Below are 9441 nucleotides of genomic sequence, written 5' to 3' on the forward strand. Positions count from 1 at the left end.
GCTCTTTTCTACTTCACACTTACCCTAACTTTGTCACTGTGTGCCCCCCGCCCAAGCTTCATGGGTTACCAATTTCACAGTTCCATACAGCGTATTCCCTCAATGGCCCTCACCCCAACCCACAATCCCCCTAAATGTCTACCCCTTCCTGCCTTCCATACTTCCTGTTCACTCACCAGGGACACTTCAACCCCATTCCTGCTCCTGTGCCAGCACTAACAGCTCATACATCCACTTGCATTCTGCTCAAACACTTTGTGCCACATTGCCGGAAAAACTGGCTCATTCCTCCAGGTAGTGCTTCTACAGCATCTTGGATGACGTGAGCGTAATCCTGGGTTGTTTGGACGTGGCAGGACTGACAGACTGAGATTGGATAATGCCCTTGACCGAATGTGGCACCACCCCTTGAGTGGTCACAAACCCCTTGACTTGGCTAAGGACTATTCTCATTAGAATCTTTGACATGGCCATTTGCTTGCAGTGTATTTGCCACGTGACAGATGCTGTAGGTGTGACATTGATGCACATCAATACGTCCAACCCCTTGACTGTTCAGAGCTGGCAAACAAGACAAACTGCCCGGCTTTCTTTCTGCACAAAAGTGCAAGGTAAGGCAGAGATGTTATGTGCGCCCAAGTAAACACAAAGAGAAAAGTTGCTTTCATGCTATTGAAAGAGTCCTGAGATGAACCTGTATAAAATCAGGAGATGGACGTGTGTCTGTGCGCCTGATAGGAACAATGGCAGGTATTGAGCTCAAAGCTGTATTTTGAACTGCCGCACCATTAGTCCAAGATCGGCTATAACGATGTAGTGAGCCTGGTGCTTTGTCAACATTGGGGCCTGTGGTTGGCGGTTAGAGATGGTTCCTGTTCGTGGAGCCTGCCATATGATATTGAGGAAGGTTGGTCAACCAGGAAGCCTGACGAAGTCATCAGTGAGCAGCAGTGCGTAGCCAATTAGACCTTCAAGCCAGGACTTGGCCCCTCCTAGTTTCTCACCGGCACTGGGGAGAATAGCAACATACAAAGAAATGAGGCAGGGTAAGTTCCTAATGAGATGGCAATAGGCTCCTCACCACTTACTAGTGAGATTCTCCACTAGCCATTGAAACTTTAACAAGGAAAATTGGACTTTATTTCTCTTGACATTGAAAATCTCATTTTATCACTCTGCCACAATCATAACTTCTCAGTATTGCCCACACTGTTCAAGGGCTGGGAAGATTTCACCCTTCATCTCAATTCTGGAGGACATCAGGATTCTGGTATGTTCTGAGTAGTTGCCTAGTGCAATGGGTGATGATCTTTTGCACGCCTTCAAGGAGAGGTTCGACTGGTCAGTCACTATCACAAGAGGAAAAAGCATTAGTCAGTCCTTGGACCCATTAGTTTGTCAAGACCCCTGGACCTGATTGTCTGCATCCTTGGATTTTAAAAGAAGTGGCAGCAGAGACAGTAGACACATTGTCTCTGATCTTCCGAAATGTCCTAGATCCTGCAAAGATCCCAGTGATTTGGCATATGTAAACCAGGTAAGTAAAGGCCAGGTATTCTAATTTTTCCATTAGCAAGATGCTGATTTGATCAAATCTGATCACAGCTCCGCAAGTCTGCTACATCCACCAGACTTGGAGCTGTAATGTCAATCCTTGTTTGATATTCAGTCAAAATACTGCAACTTCTTCCACAACAGCACTGTGAGCACCCACACTGTGTGGGCTGCAGAGATTCATAGGGCAAGCTAACTCATGCACAAGGCAATTTGCGATGAGCAATAAATGATGGTTTAGCCAATGCTGCTCAGATCCCACGAATGAATAACAAAATTATTCTGCTATGGGATGAGCACATTCTACCCTCCTGACAGGAAAGGGCCATTCATCAGAGTAAGGAATATCAGACATTTGACACCTAAAAGCCCAGCTCTTTAGTTACCTTATATATGAATAAGCAGCATAGAGACACAGGCAGGAGTTGCTGGAAAAGGTCAACAGATCTGGCAGCATCCGTGGAGAAAACATCAGAGTTAATGTTTTGGGTGCAGTGAGCCTTCCTCAGAATTTTTGGTGGGCTTAAATGCAGAAAGTAGGGAGGGGGGTGGGGTAGGGATAGGATGGAGCTGGAAGACAGGGAAGAGCAGTTGGATAGCCAAAGGAGTTAATAACGAAATGCCTGGGAAGGTGAATAGCTATTAGTGGGGACTGTTAGTGACTAACAATAGCTAGTATGTAATGTCAGACTATGTGGTAACAAAGCCTGGTATGTGGGGTAGGGGGCTAAGACATGGAAGAGTTTAGGCCCTAAAGTTATTGAACTCGACATTGAGTCCAGAGGGCTGCAGGGTTCCCAAGGGGAAAATGAGGTGTTGTTCTTCCAGCTTGCATTGAGCTTTGCTGGAATACTGCAGCAACCCAGAGACAGAGATGTTGGCCAGGGAACAGGGTGATGTGTTAAAGTGGCAGGCAACAGATAGCTCAGGCTACGTGGACATTCTGTGAATCGGTCACTCAGTCTACACTTTGTTTCCCCAACATAGAGGTGGCCACTTTGTGTGCAGTGAATGCAATAGCTGGATTCTGGGAAGTGTAGGTGAAGTGTTGCTTCACCTGGAAGGTATGTTTGAGCACTTTGAGTAGGTTCCTTGGAGTGTTTGGGCCATGTAGTATAGAGGATCCTCAAGTGGGTAGCATATTTGGTGTGAACTGTTTAGCAAATTTCATTCGGCACTAATCAAATGTATGAAAGCAATGGACAGTATCCTAGTTAAACATAGATACACCGATGCATTTGAAAATTCAATAGAAACTAGCCTAATATTGTTCAATACTCCTGCAACAAGCCTATGGTGATGACCTGCTTTGTCAGATCATATATTATGCAGCATTTAAGTGCAATAACCACAGCAAGTTCAACAAATTGCTGTGTGTGTGAATTCTAACATTTAATAACTTAGTGACATTTATTTACTGCAAGACAAATTGTAAGGAAATGAAATAAAAACATTTTCAGTGTGTGGCTAGGAGCAGTCTGCACTGAACGCTATTTATTACCATGAAGTCAGTAACAGTTCGGAGGCAATGATAGTTTAGCACTTGTTTTACTGTTCTGTCAGCAAAAGTTCAACATTGTGTTGTAATCAGCCTGGTTTTGACAGCTGCTTCTACACCCTATTGGGGTAGATCTTCAACTTTACTGTCTTAAACATCACTGGGCGTGAATTCAAAGAAATATCTTCTGGGAAGGATCACTTCCTATCAACAAAATGTGTCCAACATTCCTTCTATTTACATTTAAGTGTCACCACTAAGATATTCATTGGTAATTTAACTTAATTCTGTTTGTGGGATCATACTGGAGGTGCAATTTTATTTTTCTACAGCACAACAGTGATTGCATTTTAAAATGCACCTCGTTAGTTGTAATGTCTTTAGAGATGTCTTTACTGAGGCTGTAGAGCTGATGTATTACTGAAAACCCTTTTCCTGCTTTCTAAAGATATAATTTCATGTCATTCATTGATATAAAATCTTTTCCATCATATATATTTTACATTTATGTGGTGCTAAACTCATTGTGTTAGCCTTTGAGCCTTCAGGTTTAGTGTTGGGATAGTGACGGAAGCCACGGCACATTTTCATACCTGTGTCTATTATACAGTTCTGTCGAGAGGAAAATGTTTTGTGCATGTCAATAGGGACAAACAAATTTGTGTATTAAGCCCACCAAAGTTAAAAGCCCACTAGTACTCATATATAAAGAGTAGCAACTGATGAATTTCAAACCCTGAGATATTCAAACCTCATCAGATGAATAGAGTCAGTAAGGATTTGGTTGGAGTTTGGGGGAGTAGAGACTGTTTCTTATTCCTCAGTCATTCCATTTATGAGACATCTGTCTAGTAATGAATTGCAGAGAAGTAGCTGCACCTCCTTGCATTCCTGAGACTCTGCCTTATATGATCTCTTCTCTGTAAAAGAACATGTACAGCAATGGTTGGGGGGGGGGGAGCACAGTGAAGGAAGTGTGGTATGGGATGAAGTCAAATGTGGAGGAATGCGGAGGATGGTGGAGAAGGAGGTGGTTCCAGATACAGACCCATTGCCATAGAATTCTATGAACTGAGCAGCTGCGGAGGGACCCGATAGGAAAATATCAAAGCTTGATGGATCCAGACTGCAGGTAGCCTTCAGACTCACTGTCTCATTTTTCAGGACTCTTTAACTGTCTGACTTTCCACTGTCATAAATTAACTAATTTGTGTGAACAAGCTGCACAAAGGTAAGTGACTCCAACTAAAACACAGCGTGAAAGATATCAGTGTAGGGCTGTAACTTCAAAAATGTGAGTGTGTGGGCCTCTTGTCGATTGATCACGAGCAAGTCTGGGCCAAGCTCAGCGTGGCACGGATGTTATTTCATGTTTAAACACAGGCGACTGCTTCTTTATCTGAGATATACGTAATAAATTTGGAAGCAGTTATTCCCAACTGAAATGATATTTTACCATCTTGTTGACAGCATTACAAAAAAGAGTGACTAGGTGGTTTGGAACTTGTGGATTGTGGAAATCAGGAGCATAATGAGAATATTAGACTCAAGAAACAAAGATTTGTGCTTATAAAAACACAGTTTGGTTTGAGAATCATTCTAATTGCTCTTGCGGTCTTAAGAAAAACGTAAAATTCAATTACTATTCATCATGAATGTGAACGCAAAGTGGTTTTCTGCTTGCTTTCAATTCATTTTCAGGCTCTGGCCCTTTCCTAGCTGCACTTAAGGCGATAGTGTTATCGACCAACTCAAACCCTCAAAATACATTAAGAAGATAACCTAAACCCTAGCTTTTTCTTACGTTAAACGCAATTGCCAGGCATTACATTCTGGATGCAATTCGATTGGTCAAACTGATGATTTGAAACAAAACACACTTTATTCATACACAATACATAAAACAAAACAAAAGAAAATAATTAGCTCTGTTGAATAACTTGACAGAATGATCGATTATTTAACTAGTAAACAGTAACTATTCCAATATAGTAACATTGCATAAACACACCCTTGCCAGAGGCAAATTCAGTAAAGTAGATTGTCTCATCAGCAATTTTCCATTCCAGGAGGGAAAAATATCAAGGGAAAATTCTGAGAGAGAAAGTAACAGGGAGGGCTGTACTGCAGCTTCCAAAGTGAGATCCATGACTCCAGCAACTGCTAGTGAAATGCTAAATCTAAAAGTCCTGGTTCTGCAGGAGCTTGACCCCCACCCATTCAGGTTGCTTCTATTGTTCCAATTTAAAATAAAAACTAAGGCTGGACAAGTTGTTTACATTATTGGATTCAAACAGACAGCCTGGTAGCTCTGTCTTAAAACCTCTCTTCCAAAAAAAACCAACACAAATATGCCACTTAGAGCCATAGCATTGTCACAATAGCAAGCTGCCATCCTGAACCATTGCCTAATGTGTGGTGTAAGTACACTCTCAGTGCTCAGTGTTAGGGATTTCCAGGATTTTGACCCAGAAACAGTGAGGGAACGACGATATATTTCCAAGTCAGGATGATGTGACTTGGAGGGGAACTTGTATTGATCCCATGTCACTGCTGCTCTTGTCCTTCGAGGTGATAGAGGTCATGGGTTTGGAAGGAGTTTTGCTCAGTTACTGCCATGCATCACAGAACATTATACAGACCTACTGTAACAGTTTAACTGGTGTGTTAATGCATTGTGAAATCATCTGTCACCTTTGTGAGTTTATGAATCAATACAAGTGACACTTCTAGTATTTAAACTCTAGCTGTAACCTTTTTCTTAAAATAGAATTAAGAAGCCAATATAGAGGAGGTGGAACACACTGACCACATTCAGTCAGACTGCACTTTGTACAGTGTGTTGCTGCTTGTGAGCACAAGTGGTCCCTCAGGAAGAAAGGGCTCTACTGTGTAAAGATTTCAGACTCATGCCGTGGGGAGGACTGAGGTTGGTTTGGAGGATCCTACATGAATCCTCTTTCCTTTGGCTTGGTCTAAAGTCCTAAGCTGTTTACTGTGGTAGAGGAGCAACCATTAGGGACTCCGAACATGAAAGTTCTCTTGTTTTAACAAGATGCTGATTGTTACATGAGAGAAAACATGTATAAGTTGTGTTAATTCTGTAGAATGGTCTTATTGGATTCCAAACGTAAACTCTGTCTCTCTCTCCATGGTTGCTGCCAGACCTGATGAGTTTCTCTCGCATTTTCTGTTTTTATTACAAGTTATTTGTTAGGCATTGGCCCTAGGATGACAAGGAGATCGATGGATATTAGTCTACACTCCATGGCAATGCTGAGGTGTTCTGCCTTACCCCTCACCCGAGACACCATCAGATTGGTTGGTACTTATTGCAGTCTCCAACATTAACGTTTCCAGAAGAATTACATTTATAACAAGTTTCCATTGCCTGATGCTTTGTCTCCTGGACAGCAATCTGCATGGAAGAATGGTTTTGAGAACTGTCAGTGAGACCCCTGTCCATCTATATCCAAGATCCACAGTGGTAACAATTGTAGTTCCTGTGGGACATGTAACCCAGCTGTGTGCTACAGTCAGAACACCATGAATGAACTAGGAGGTAGAGAAGTAGTGGATATAATAAAGTGTGAAGCTGGATGAACTGGATGAAGCCCTCTGATGAAGGGTCTAGGCCTGAAATGTCAGCTCTTGTGCTGCTGAGATGCTGCTTGGACGGTTGTGTTCATCCAGCTTCACACTTTATTATCTTGGATTCTCCAGCATCTGCAGTTCCCATTATCTCTGAAGTAGTGGATATGTTGCCAGACGAGTCATTCATAAAGCCTAGATTAATGTAGGTTCAAATCCCACATGATAAATGAATAATTGAAAACAATTAAAAGAATCCAGAATTCAAAAAAGAACTAGCCTAATGGTGGCCATGTAGCTATTATAAATCATCGTAAAAATACATTTGGTTCGCCAATGTCCTTTAAGAATGGAAATCTGCCTTCTTTACCTGGTCTGTGACTGCAGGCCCACAGCAATCTGGGTGACTTGTAACTGCTGTCTGGGTATTAAATGCTGGCTTGGCCTGTGAGACCCTCATTCCATGAATGAACAAAAACAAACTCTCAGCTTGGGTGAGGCTCTGAGCAGATTGTAGCAAATGTCTTTATTTCCTGGAAGCTGCAGAGAGGGACACACACTCTTAATATATATTCAGACACAGCATCCTTTTTTACTAATCTGTATTCTTTAAGCCTGGCTATTAACTCACTGTCTCCATTCCTGGGAAAGTACTACATTCGTTCATCATTGCAGCAATGATATGCACCCTTTTTCCTCTCTATTAACCCGTCCATCTCTTGCAACAGCATCCTATACCCCTCCTCTCCATCCCAACTATACTCCTTTCTCTACGCCCCCACCATCCACATGCTCTCACTCTATCCCACTTCACACTGTAGCGCCCTCACCCTAACGCCAATTGGATGAATGGAAAATGAACAGGTTCTTCATTTCCTTTGCCTTAAAGGCGGCTGTGGCATCAGCATGGCAGTGGGCATGGGCCATGTGTGAATGGGGGCAGCCTCCTGGTGGTATGAGGCAGCGGCAGCAGCAGTGGCAATGTGTTTACGAGGTCCCTCGGTGATCAGGGTGGCACAGCAGTGAGGGTAAAATTTATCCTGGTGATCAGGTGCAGCAACAGAGCTCCTCCAGCCCTGGGTCGGCAGTGACAGTGACAGCAGGAGTATGGAGCCTCCCACTGATTGATGTAACGGTCACAGTCCGGCCGAGCGTTCCACACATCTTGCTGGAGACGGGACTTTAAGAAGATCTGGACATTTTATTTTCCTTTTGAGTCTGTTTCTCTCATGTTTCCTGTTTTTGTTGAATGCTGCTTTTGTCACCAAGATGGCACCAGAAACTGTACATTTTTCACTGTATTCCTATAATTGAGTCCACATGGCAATAAAATTAATGGTGTGAGGACATCACTGGCCAGGCAGCATTTATTGCCAAGAGTCGACCACTTTGCTGTGGGCCTGGAGTCACACCTAGGCCAGACCAGGTAAGGATGGCAGTTTCCTTCCCTAAAGGACATTAGTGAACCAGATGGGTTTTTCTAACAATTAGCAATGGATTAACAGTCATCATGAGACTCTTAATTACGTATATTTTATTGAATTCAAATTCCACCAAGTGCCATGGGCAGGATTCGAACCCAGGTCCCCAGAGCATTATTTGGGTCTCTGGATTGAATATCCAGCGATAATACCACTAGGCCATTCATCATACACATGGCAATAAAATCTAATTCTATATCAAATTCTAACCTAAATGGATTGAAAGCACTGGTCTTTATTCCCACATCTGACATTATTCTAATAAATAAAACTGCACAAATAAAGTTAAAACAAAGGCAGCCTTTCTTTTGGCCATACTCCTAGGTTTGCTCACAGTCGTGTCCTGGAGTTTTGTCTTTGAAGCTTTGAAAATCCAGGGAAATCCAGAATATGACTAGCCCTATTCCATTCACAGAATCACGGAATCATAGATATAAAACCCCTACAATGCAGAAAGAGACCTTTCGGTCCATTGAGTCTCCACCCACCCTCCGAAGAACATCCTGCCCCGAACCACATTGTCACACACATAACCCCACATGGAGATTTTACCATGGCTAACCCACCTAGCCCGCACACAAAGGAGAAATTTTAATGTGGCCAATCTACTTAACCTGCACATTCAATTGAGATGTTATTGCCAAGACAGGAATGAAGGGCCAAATCTGTCCTTCGCCATGTGCTGAGCCTTTTGTCGATCAACGCACCAGTCTGCTTTGCTTCAGGGTCATGTGAAAGGCCATGTTCAATGTCCCCTTCAACAGGTGCCCATGACCAACAGCAGGGAAGTTTGTGAAAGTTTATGAATGAGAGCCTTTTGATATTGGTGCATTGTCAAGCGTGCAAGTTCAGGCACAATGAGCACATTGTATATCACAGAGAGTCTGTGCACACAGCCACGTTTCATCTTGTCACTAGGGGAGGAGCTGTGTAAAATTACAGTCTCTTCTCCAAACGCTGGAAGAAGCCAATGAATTACAAGTAGGTCAGGAGATTTATTGCTCCACTATAAGGAGGATGTCCCTGGCCACTGCATCTCTTTGTACAACAGTCATACTGCACAGGATCAATGATATACTTAATTACTTACTACAGTAAATTACTGAATCAAGGAACCCTCTGCTGCCTCTTAAGCCTATCACCTACAGGACAGCTGGAAAGTAGAAAAACCAAACTCTGCGCCCACTCCAAGATAGTAAGAACTGCCGATGCTGCAGTCAAAGATAACACAGTGTGGAGCTGGAGGAACATAGCAGGCCAGGCAGCATCAGAGGAGCAGGAAAGCCGACGTTTTGGGTCGGGACCCATGATGGCGTC

This window comes from Stegostoma tigrinum, chromosome 8, assembly GCF_030684315.1.
Source record: "Stegostoma tigrinum isolate sSteTig4 chromosome 8, sSteTig4.hap1, whole genome shotgun sequence".
NCBI classification, from domain to species: domain Eukaryota; kingdom Metazoa; phylum Chordata; class Chondrichthyes; order Orectolobiformes; family Stegostomatidae; genus Stegostoma; species Stegostoma tigrinum.